The sequence below is a fragment of the Mandrillus leucophaeus genome, unplaced genomic scaffold (assembly GCF_000951045.1).
Source record: "Mandrillus leucophaeus isolate KB7577 unplaced genomic scaffold, Mleu.le_1.0 Scaffold136, whole genome shotgun sequence".
NCBI lineage: Eukaryota > Metazoa > Chordata > Mammalia > Primates > Cercopithecidae > Mandrillus > Mandrillus leucophaeus.
The window spans coordinates 316,343-328,720 of record NW_012101321.1 but is presented as its reverse complement, the minus strand read 5'-3'; the positions used below and the strand labels follow the sequence as shown (position 1 = coordinate 328,720).

Genomic DNA, 12,378 nt, shown 5'->3' with positions numbered 1-12,378 from the left:
GGGAGGTGTTCCAAAGCCCACATACCTGAAACTGTGGATAGTCCCAAACTCTATATATACTAAGTTTTCTCCTATACATACATACCTATGATAAAGTTTAATTTGTAAATTAGGCACAATAAGAGATTAACAACAGTAATAATAAAATAGAGCAATTATAACATATTTTCTTAGTCTGTTTGAGTTGCTATAAAGGAGTACCTGAGGCTGAGTAATTTATAAAGAAGAGAGGTTTATTTTCACACCATGGTTGACAGTTGATAACAAACTGTGGAAAGCTAAAACATGGATAAAGGGAGGACCTACTATATTTTCCTCATTGGTGCTGTTTTATACAAGGGGTCAAATGATAACTCCTACTTCGCAAGAAAGTAAAAGATAGCAAAAATGAACTGCCTTAACCTTCCATTTTTCTATGTTACTCTTCACTGTCTCTACAGGTTCCTTCTTCCTTTATTCTGGCCTCACTGGAAGAGATTTTCTCCTTTTATTTAAAGGGTAATTCCTCTACCTTTGTTCAGAATTTCTTACTGTTTTTAAAAAAAATTTTTAATCTAATTTTAGACTTGTGTAAGAGCTGCAAATATAGTACAGAGTTCCTTTACATTCCTCACCCCATTTCCCCTAATGCTAACATCTTACATAACTGTAATATAATTATTACAAGTAGGAAATTAACATTGGTATAGTATTATTAATTAAACTATAGCTCTTATTAGAGTGAAACCAAATTTTCAACTACTGTCCGTTTTCAGTCCCAGGGTCCTATATAGGAGCCCACATTGAATTTAGCCATTTCTCCGTAGTCTCTTTTAAAGTTTCTGATATTTTGCTTTTCTTTTATGACTGTGACACTTTTGAAGAGTACTGATCAGTTATTTTTAGAATATCTCGCAGTTTGGGTTTGTCTGATATTTTCTCATGACTGGAATGAGCCTATGCATTTTTGACAAGAATACCACAAAAGTGTTGTTGTGTCTTTCCTAGTGCATTGTATTGAGGAGTTTATGATATATGTCTTACTACTTATGATTACTTGATCACTTGGTTGAGTGTGCTGTTTTTACACTATGAAGTTACTATCTTTCCCTTTTAAGTTGCTAAGTATCTTGTTGGAGCTACATGGAGACTGTGTAAATCCTGTTTCTCCTCAAACTATTGCTCTCTAACTTTAGCATCTATCAAGTGGATCTTGTCTGCAGTGTTTGTGATATTTGCCTGATACCGATTGTTTCCCACTTTGCTTCTTGTGTTAATTTACTTATTGTAGTCTATTGGGAAGAAGAGTTGTCCCTTTTCCTCCATTTACTTATCAGATTGTTCATATCAGTATGGACTCATTAATATTTTACTCCTTGTTTTTAATCTAGTACTATCATTTATTTTGTTGCAATATTTGTTCCAGCATTGGCCGTTATGGGCTCCTTCAGGTTGGCTCCTGTGTTCTTTCAACAAACCCCCATCTGTTTTTGAAGTTTTCTTTATTTTCCGACACCATGTCAGCATGTGGAAATTACTATGGTTCTTAGAGTCAGAATTATTACAAAATATATCGTGTATCCAGAGAAGTATCACGCTATCCTTAGCCTTGCTACACTGTTCCCATGCCTTTTTCCTTTCTCACCTGCCTGGGGTAGGTATCCTGTCTCTTCATTTTCTGGTTTATCCTTCTGGTGTTTTGGGTTCCTTTTGCTTTTTCAGTAGGAACGTGTATTTTCTTATATCTCCCTTCATTCTTACATGAACATAACATACTATAGGTATTTTTTTGCTTTTTTCAGACTTTGCTTTTTTAGCTAACACTGTGTCCTGGAAATCATTTCATATTATAGAGATTTTCCTCATTCTTTATTTCTCCCCACAGTTGCATAACTTGGATGTACCATGGTTTGTTCAGTCACTTTCCTATGTGCCATATTCCTACCATAGGAAGGTAATTGAATATGGCACATCCAAGTTTCCAATATTTTACAATTACAAAGAATGCTGCAGTGTGTATTTGTCTTTGTATATTTGGAGGTATATTCCCAGGGTAGATTCCTTGAAGTGGAATTGTTGGGACCAAAGGTAAGTGTATACGCGATTTTGTTACACATTACCAACACTCCCTTCAGAATGGTTGTACCAATTTGTATTCCCGTCAGCAATGTATGTAAGTGCCTGTTTTCCTTACATCCTCACTAATGGAATGTTTTGTCATATTTAAAAATTTCTGCGAGTGTAATAGATGAGAAATTGTATCTCAGTGCTGTTTTAATTGGCATTTCTCTAATTTCGAGTGAATTTGAGCAATTGTTATATATCTGAGGTCCCTTTTTATTTTTTTATTTTTTTATTTTTTTATTTTTTTATTTTTTTTGGTGAATTGACTGTGTCTTTTATCCTGTATCTGATTTTTGGTCCTTTTTCCTTTGTTTTTTGTTCGTTTGTTTGTTTCCCATTTTAATGTTTACAACGTAATAATCTCTTGGTGATTGCAGACAGGTATGGCTGTTTGATAGTATTCAGAAACATTATAGTAATGGTAGTTTTTTCAATTGGTGTGTAGCGCTCAACAATTATATATGAAATTGCTGTCAAACCAGTAAGACTGCATTTATGCATCCATCATTTTCAGGATTGTTGATAACCTGGGCATATTTCCCCAAATAACTTTGCCTCCTTGCGTCACAAGGCCCAATTTGCTCACATTTACCTCAATGACAGTCTTTGTAATAACACCCAAAGTTGTATACAGTGGGGATGAGGGATTCTTCTTTATGCCGGGTATTGGTAGGCAAAAGGTGGCTTTCAGTTCAGGATGTGTTACATGGGCTTTCTTGAAACGCAAGCCCATTGGCCTGATGAATCTTTCATATTTAGGTGGTTTTTTTGTAAAGCCATCTCCAGCAAAGCAGACTTCAGTAACCATCCTCTTCCATGCCTTCTTCTTTCTCTTTCCTGTTTGAATAACTTAATACTTCTGTTTCTCTCTGGGCACATACTTTGGGCGGAGGGACTTCCCATTTTCCCTCATTTTCTTTTTGTTTCTTTTTAATCATATTGGAAAGTACTTTAGCTCGAGATTGTCTCTCTGTCTAGCCGATAGGCAGGTTCTGCTCCCTGTGGAGTCTTTTCATCATTCTTTTGTTTGGTGTTTCTCTTTTCATGCATCTTGATAGTCTTTTTTATTTGTATTTTCTCAGCATGGTGCTGTTTATAATTAAGCTTAGCCTTCAGACCAATCATTTTCTTTGCCTTCTTTGAACATTCATGAGCCTCTCGACTTTCCTTCTTTCTCTTTGTCTCATGGTAATCCAAATGTTATCTGCAGTGTTTACAGTGTAATTCAGTATATTCATTCTGTGGCATGGTGACGGCTGCAGAGTGACCAGAAGCGGCCCCTGGGGTGCAAAAATGCTCTCCTTTCCCTTTGTTTTTAAGAGTTCTTTATATATTAGCCTTTTATGGTGTATATTGTGAATATTTCATCTTAATTTGCTTTGCATGTACTGTGTGTGTTGTCCAATTAAAAAATTTTATGTAGTCAATATTTTCTTTTATTGTTTCTGGATTCTCCTTTCCCTATACCAACTTTAAGCAGAATTCATCCATTTTTTTTTTAGTACTTTCTCTGGTTTCATGTTTTATATCTAGATTCTTATTCTATTTGGAGTTTATTCTGGAGTATGATATGAGATAGAGATCAAGTTTTATATTTTCCAAATGGATACCTAGTTTTCCTGGCACCATTTATAGAAAAGTCCATCTGTACTTTAGTGATTTGAGATGCCACCTTTGTTATTTACTAAATTTCTGGGTATGTTTGGGTCTAATTCTAGACTTTTTAAATTCCACTGGTCTATTTATGTCTAGTCCCACACTGCTTTAATTATAGATGATTTTTGCTGTTGTAGTGTTTGTAAAGGTGGTCTACTTGTGGTTTTCCTTTTTCAATGTTTTCCTACCTATTCTTGCATGTTTGATTTTCCATATCAACTTGAACATCAACTTTCCAAACTTTACAGAATAGCTTGTTAGTATTTTCATTGTATTTTCTCGAATTTATAAAGTAAGGGAGAAATGTCATCTTTATGTTGTCATCCTGTCTAAGAATGGGGATGTCTTTCCGTTTGCTCAGGTGTTCTTCAGTGTCTTTCAGTGGTGCTGAAATTTTCCTTGTGTGGTTTTTACACGTTGTTTAGTTTATTCCTAAGTATTTAATCTTTTTGTTGCTACTATAAATGGGATTTTCTCTGCCATTATTTTCCCTGATTATTGTTTTTGTATAGGAGGACTATTTTTTGTATGTTAATTTATTATCTTGCTACTTCATTGAATCTTATTTTTGAGTTAATTTTATTATTGATTCTTCAAGGGTTTTTAGGCTACTATTATATCATCCGTAAATAAAGATAGTTTTACTTTCTCCTTACCTATTATTTATCTGATTGATTTTTCTTAACTAGTTGATTTGGCTAATACCTCTAGTATGATGTTGAATAGTAGTAGAAATGGCTGAGTGTGGTGGCTCATGCCTGTAATCCTAGCACTTTGGGAGGCTGAGGCAGGTGGATCACCTGAAGTCAGGAGTTTAAGACCAGCCTGGCCAACATGGTGAAACCCTGTCTCTACAAAAAATTAGCTGGGCGTGGTGGCAGGCACCTGTAATTCCAGCTACTCTGGGTGGTTGGGGGCGGGTGCTGAGGCAGGAGAATCGCTTGAACCTGGGAGGTGGAGGTTGCAGTGAGCCAAGATCGCGCCACTGCACTCCAGCCTGGGCGACAGATTGGGACACCGTCTCAGAAAACAACAATAGTAGTAGAAATGGTGGGCATCTTTGCCTTTTTCCTAATCTTAGTGGAAATGCCTTTGTTATTTCTTTATTAAATAATTTAATGGTGGTAGGACTAAAATGTATATATTTTATCATTTTGAGAAATTACCTCTTAATTCTTGTTTCCTTGAGTGTTGGGTTTCAAATGGGTGTTGAATTTTGTCACATACACTCCATCTCAGTGGTATGGAGAAAATTGTATGTTTGCTACCTGCCTTAGATTTATGAATACGGTATGTACTAATAGATTTCCTAATTGAACCAATCCTTTACCTCTAGGATAAATCCCATTTGGTCATGTTGTATTATTTTCTTAATTATTACATTCTGTTAGCAAACAGTAAAATCGTTCCCTCCATTGTATTTCTAGAGTAAAAATTTGTTTCTTTGCATTGTTGTAGCTAAAATGGTGTCTTGGTACTTATTTGTGTATGTATTTGTCTCTGTGATTGGATTCAGAGTGCTTTTAGAACTGGAACTAGAGTTTACTTTTTATTACCCTTAGTGCCTAGCAGAATTCTTCATATGTAGGTAGTATTATCTAAATTTTACTGAATAAAAATAGAAGCAGAAATAGCACATTAAACTTTTCTTGAATGAAATTTGAATATCATGTTTCACTTAGATAGCGAACAGTCACATCAGTCCTGAAGAGCACTACCACCACATGAAGGTGGGGAGATCTGAGTTCCGGTCTGGAACTTTGTTTTACTTAGGTCACAAAAACTAACATTTTGGCATCAGACATCACAGTTTTTTCATCTGTCAAATCAAGTTGATGGTCTGATCTTTAAAAATCTGTTTCATATCTGAATGATCTTATGAAATTAATTTTTGCTTTTTGCAGTGTGCATTTTTACATTTTGCCAGATAATTTTTCTGAATTTTTATTTGTCTTTAGAATGGTTTGCCTGTTGTAATGAATAGATATACATATGATTGTAGATAGTATTGAAAAGCAAATTATGAATACAAATAAATTAGTTATTATTTTCCTAGTTTTTTTAGTTGGACAAATTTAACCTTCAGAGAGATGGTGACTGATTTAGAGGAATTAGTAAGACTGGAGCACAACATGGGGTTTTATGACTCCAGTTGCAGTGTTTCTGTGCCAATCTGCCATCTGTTTATGTGACACAGTACTAGGCACAGTGTTTCTTCAACTAAGCCAAGCTACTGTGATTCAGTGTGATAAGTTTTAATGTGGGATTTAGAGCTGGATTATTTATGTTTAGTCCAAAAATCAAAGACGAATTCTTTGCACAATAAGTATTCCTTGCGGGGGATTCAGGATTCCTTATGATTTAAAATAGCTTGAGTGTTTAATATTTGGCAAAGCAGTGTTGTAGTTACAGGTAATCGTGAGAAGCTAGAGAATTGTGTATACTGTACATATCTTAGTTCATGGATTTGATTTTTTAGGATCAGATCTCTGAATCTATCCTGCTGAGAGATGATACGGGGAAGACTGTGCATGTGTGTTCTAGGAAAGATTAACAGCCTAGCCAATGATGGGATTCATAAAAATAAATGAAAGTATTCTGTTTGTGGTTTACCATTGTGAGTTTTGTCTTTGTAATTGTCACTCTGTTAGATGCCAAACTAGAAATTTCCTGCTCAATAGGAAGTTAGTCTGGATGACAGTGATCTGAAGGAAACTACTGCCAAGCAATTCATTGTTCAAATTTGTCTGGAAATTAACATTAAAATCCATGTTATGCATTCCTTGTGTTTTTAGCCATATCCACATGTGCAGCTTTCATAGGGAATATTCTTATTAAATTTAAAAACAGAACAGGTACGTGAGTATAAGCTGAATTTATCCTCCAATTTAAAAGCATTGAGTTTACAGTTAACAAAAATACAGTTTAGGAATATTTTATGACTTTAAAATTCCCGACTCATTAGTATTCTGCTAATTTAAACCTGTGTCTTTAAAACTTATGGGTCAGATTTGTTTACAAGAAGAACAGTAGCCTAATAGGCAACATTCATTGAGGGCCTATTAAGTGTCAGGCATTGTACTAGGTTTTACATATGTCATCTCATTTAATGCTATAATAACCCTGTTGATGTTTTCTCCCATTTTATAGATTAGACAACTAAGACTTGGAAAGGTCAACATAGCTCTTAAGGAGCAGAGCTATGATTTGAGCCTAAATGAAAGAAAAGATGAGTAAATTTAGGAAACTGTATAGAAAAAAACTATTTAAAAATGGAAGCAAGAAATTGGGGAAACAAGCAAATTAGGTGTATTTTTATAACAGTGACTAAAGCAGCAAAGAAATTGCATTAGGTATTTATTAGTTTATCCTGAGATTGTAGTCTTCATTCTTCTTTTCTCTCTGCCCTTCAATATAGTAACACTAAAACATATACCTATTTCGAATATTTGAGGAAAATATACAGATATTTGCACTTTTCTTTTGTGTAACTCAAACATCTGAAAAGTGAATTGAGTACAGATCCTGCATCCAAGGTCGTATTGTTTAGTAGAGGACATTTAAATGAAATAAAGTGCAGAATAATAATTCCTTTAGAGTGGTACAAGTCAAGCATTGTGGCAGTTCAGAGGAGTAGCAGCCAGGAATATCAGTGAAGGTGCCGTTTATTCTGAAGTCTTATCGCGTGGGTAGAATTTGAACTACTTGAGCAAAAGCACAAAGAACATTGAGAAATATGTATGGAGAAGAGTAAGTCTGATTTCATAGGGTATCTGAAGAAGCATGATTGGCAGAAAGAAAACAGGTCAGACCACAGGAGGGATTCTGAGTGTCAAGCTGAGGAGTCGGCTTTTATATTGTAGACACATCGGGGAGGGAGACACACCATGTTAAAGATATACGTAACTTATTTTATAATGTAATGTAAACTAGTGTTTACTGCTGTGAAGCATAAGGGGCTAGAGCGATGAAGAGTGCTAATTGACATAGATTGGTCAATGATAGCCCTTCTGTGGAGTTGATGTTTGAGCAGAAACCTAAATGAGGTGAGGAAGAGAATCATGTGAAAATCCAGGAGTAAGACCTTTCCAGACAGAGCAAAGAGCAAGAGCAAAAATACTGGTAAGATTGGTGTGTTTGAGGAACAGTGGAGAGGGCTCTGTAGGTAGAACTGCCTGTCAGGAAAGATGAAAAGGAATGTGGTTCAAGAAGTAGCTAGCAGCCAGGTTGGTTTTCCCTAGAGTAAATGAATTTCTGTATACTCATCTATGTTCAGTAATTATCCGGATTTCACCGTATTTGCCTTATTCATTCATTTATAATAATAGGTTTGAGAATCACCTTCCTACTGAGGCCGTGAAATTGCCAAGATAGATAGAAGAAAGAAAGAAACACCAAGGCTGCAGATAGTAACCTTTGTAATCATATTTCAAATCTGTCTTGATTGTGGTCTGTTTTAGAAAAGTACACTTAGGGTACCCATAGTGACAAAGTTACAAAGAGTAACTGTGCTGGTAAATACTAGTGTTATTGGAACTACTTCAACATTTGTTCTGTTAGTCTTGAGGTGAAATCAGTGTACTATAATTTTACGTTTGATTTTCACAGCAGCTGTGTTATATACAGATGAGGTTAAAAATCTCATTTTATAAACGAGGAAACAAAGTTACAGAAGTAAAGTGAGATGCAAAGGATAAAAAGAGACAGAGCTGGACCTTAAGTCCATGTCTCTTAATATGTTGGTTGGTTCTGCAATTTCATGAAGTAGGCTTATTCACCTAATAGTTTTGAACAATGTTGAATTACCACTTTGTAATAAATACATTAACCACTTTTCAAAAGCTATATTTTTACTAATACAGAAGGAAATTCCAAAAACTATTTGAATTATGAATTTAATAGAATTACTTTCTTTTTCATAGGCAAAAATCTGAATAATTTCATCTGACACAGAAGGCATTTGTGCTTTTTGGTATTAGAACAAAATATGGTCTCTCTCGAGATGCATAATTAGTCCACTAAGCACTGCAGCCTTCATTGTCTGAAGCCATAACGAAAGCAGTTAGAATTGAATTAGCTTTGTGTCCGTCTTTTCTTCTTTCACTTTCTTTACTTTCTTCATTGCTTTGCCTAGAATTGACTGAACTTAAGAATTTGATCCTTTAAATAGGAAGAAAATATAACTACTTGATAACAGAACAAAATAGTTACTTGACATATGTAATTAATAATCTGAACATTCGAAATATTTAACAGTACTTGTTATTGCATTTTCAAATAACTTTAAGAAATAGTAGATTTAAGAAATAGCTAGAAAAACTTTAATTATTATACTACTTTGTTTTTGTTTGCTCAGTGGTAAACTGGATTAAAGACCAATGTAAATGTGTTTTAGAAAATATAATGTCTTATGTAGTTCCACAAATTTAACTAAGGCTAAGGCAAGTTATTTTAGATCCTTTCTAGAAAGTTTCTATGTTGTTTCTAAGCATTTTAGAAATTATGTTTTACTATGAATAATATAATGAATTGAATAGCAGGAAACTTATTTCTAGTGTGCCTTTCTTTTGCATTATTAAGATACTGTTTTAGTCTTTGGATGACTCTTATTTTCCTTTTGGTATTAGCCTATAAATGCCAAATTGTCAAATGTAAAGCTATTTATGTGAGTGTCAAAGTGTATTTTCAGGATTTGAAAAGCGTAAGTAGCATGAGAAAAAAAAGTACATTAACTTTTAAATTTTAGCCCTAAGTCTTGGGCAGCTACAGAAAGGGCTATAGACTAGAGGTTGAATTGTCAGGGAGGAGACTTACTGTGTATCCTCAGGGTAAAGATGAAGTTAGTGGAGATTTGTCCACTGTCCAAATTGGCCAGTATGAAGAAAGGAGGGGGACAGTATGGTATGAGAAGCAGCTAGAGAAGTAGGTAGAGGTCAGACTGTAAGCAGTTTTATGAGCCATGTTACCACGATTGCAGTACTGAGAAAGTTTGCTGGAGTGCTATTTGTTCCACCAAAGGAATGCAGGGGGAAAGCTATTCTCCCCCAGTGCAGTTGAAATAGGTTACATTTATGACACTGAGGTGAATGAATAATTAAAGACCCTGGGCCTGCCAATCTAAGAGGCAATTTATAGCATCAGGCAATTTACAGAATTTCTCACCCTTGACACAATTGACATATTTGGGTAATTTTTTTGTTTTGGGGAATTGTCTTAAACAGCATTGTACAGTGTTTTCCAGCATCTTTGGCCTCTGCCTTCAAAATGCCAGCAGGGCACCGTTCCCAGCTATAACAACCAGACATTGCTAAATTTTGGGTGGTGGGGAAGTGGTATCAAAATCTACCCCCCACCTCCCCAATTTGAAAACCACTGAGTTGTCAGGATCAATGATAACATGTGCATATTTTGAGGCAGTTGATGCCATTTTCAACAACACACTTGTTATCCTGGAACTCCTGATTTCCAGGTGTCCTAGTTTAATTCTGCAACTGCCAACTGGTAGGAGTAGGAGGTTCCTGGATGCAGCTGTCTCTAAGGCTCTGGTATTAGCAGAAGACAGCCCTAATGATATAAATGGAGGTTAATGCATCATTCTGCAGTTGTTGCAAGTAAAGGGTCAGAGTAAATTAAGATGGGTGCTACTCTTAACTGCTCATAATAATATGGAGATAAAAGAAACAACAGTACAAGTTGTCAATATCAAGAAAGCAGTGTGTAAGATTCCTATAAAGGTCTGAATGTGTGTGTATATATATATATAGGTTGGGAAGGCCCGTTCGTGTATTTCAGTCACTCTAGGAGAGGCAGTGTGATATACAGATTAAAAACTCAAACCACATTGCCGGGTTTGAATCCCCAGATCATCACTTGCTTGCTGTGTGTCATTAAGCAAATTTCCTAATCTTTCTGTTTTCTTACGTGTGAAGAGTATTGGTGTGAAGTAGGAATAATTATGGTACCTAGGTCAGAGATTTGTTGTGAGATTAAATGAGATAATGCACATAAAGTGAGTAGAATTAAATCAGTTAATATGTGAAATTAATGTGAAAAACATAGAATAGTTCCTGATATATGGTGAGTACCCATTAAACGCTAGCTCTTACTGTTGTAGAGCTTCATTTGCAAGTGGATACATTATTTAAATTAGTTAATTTCCTTAACCTTTTTAGGCTGCCGTCTCCTCATCTGTAAAATTGGGAAAATCATATTTACCTCACCAGGATAGTTATGAAGGCTAAATGAAATGGTTTATGTAATGTGCTTAGCACAGTGCCTGGCATGTAGGAAACTCTCAATAAAGGCCAGATTTTTAGTGATTAGCGTTAGGATTAGAGTAGGGAACTATGAAGGTATCAAACAAATTTTATAGCATTCTGACATTCTAAAAACTTGCTAGACCATTTCAGAGTTACCACCTCATACTCAAGAGCGTTCATAAAGATATTGGAAGACCATTTTCCATTTATCCACTTCCTGATTGTAAATCTGATGTCAAGGTCTTACGTTGTAAGCACATGAAACCAGTTCCAGCTCATTTACTCAGAAAAGGGATTTGCCAAGAGGCTATGAGGTAGTGTAAAGAATTGTCTGGAGCATTGGAAAACCAGAATCCAGGCCCACATATCTAGGAATATTGATCTAAATAATGGTGGTCCAGTGTCGACACCATTGCTTAACACTGGATTTGGCACTGCCAGTACCTCTAGCTCTGGTGACTGAATGCTGCCACTATGGTCACTTCTGACCTAGAAATTTGATCTTGCTGGTTATTGTTGCCCCCTAATGCCCCCTAATGAGTTCTTTGATATCTTTCTTCTTAACCCTAGTTTCTGATTCTAAGTCTGGGGCAAGTGGGCTTTGATTTGGCAGAGCCTAGGTCCTGATGGCAGTGTCCTAGAGCTTGGGAAAGAATAGTATTAATGTAACTGAATATAGCACTCATGTCAAGCATTCTTCTAAATACTGTATGTTTTTATTTTATGCCACAACAATGCAATGAGGTAGGTACTATTACCATCTTACAGAATAAGAAAGAGTGCCTTAGGAACTTGCCTACCGTTCACAGCTAGTGGAGGAACCATGAATTGAACACAAACAATCTGGCTTCAGATATTTGCTTGAATGTCTGGTATTTTGAGCTTTTATGTAATCCAAGGCAGGCTCTGCCCTTTCCCAAGCCTCACAATGTGGAGGCTTTCCCCAACTTTGGTTGGGGCCTGGGGCTGGGCAGCCAAAAATAAGGAAATATACGTCTACTTGGCTAAAGTCTGACTTGGCAAACCAGTTATGCCTTTATTGCTATTTTAAATGATCTAAAATGAGGAACAGAGGGATTTTTTTTCTTCATGATTGCATTTTATGTTCTGCCACTCTTCAGATACTTGCGTTTCTTTAGATATTCTCCTTGAGGCAGTACTTCTAATTTTCAGACTCTGGATCAAACCGGGAAAATAGGTTTGTAAATGACACTTAGAACCATGCAGTCATTTTTCTAGTGAGAGAGTATTGGTGTACTTTATTTTTTGTGGGCAGGACACATTTTGGAAAAGGACAAACTTCTTTTGCTGCTGGGTTGTGGAACTGATTAGTTCCTCTTTGTAGGTGGGCACTATGGTC

General features: G+C 35.8%; 1 protein-coding gene and 1 pseudogene across 6 annotated transcripts in view; one reads left to right on the top strand and one right to left on the bottom strand.

The window, feature by feature from the left end:
• The window catches only part of ARFIP1 (ADP-ribosylation factor interacting protein 1), a 145,209-nt gene that overhangs the window by 13,360 nt on the left and 119,471 nt on the right, over positions 1–12,378 (top strand). The gene's annotated exons all lie outside the window — the stretch shown is intronic.
• LOC105534499 lies at positions 2,557–3,351 on the bottom strand (annotated as a pseudogene).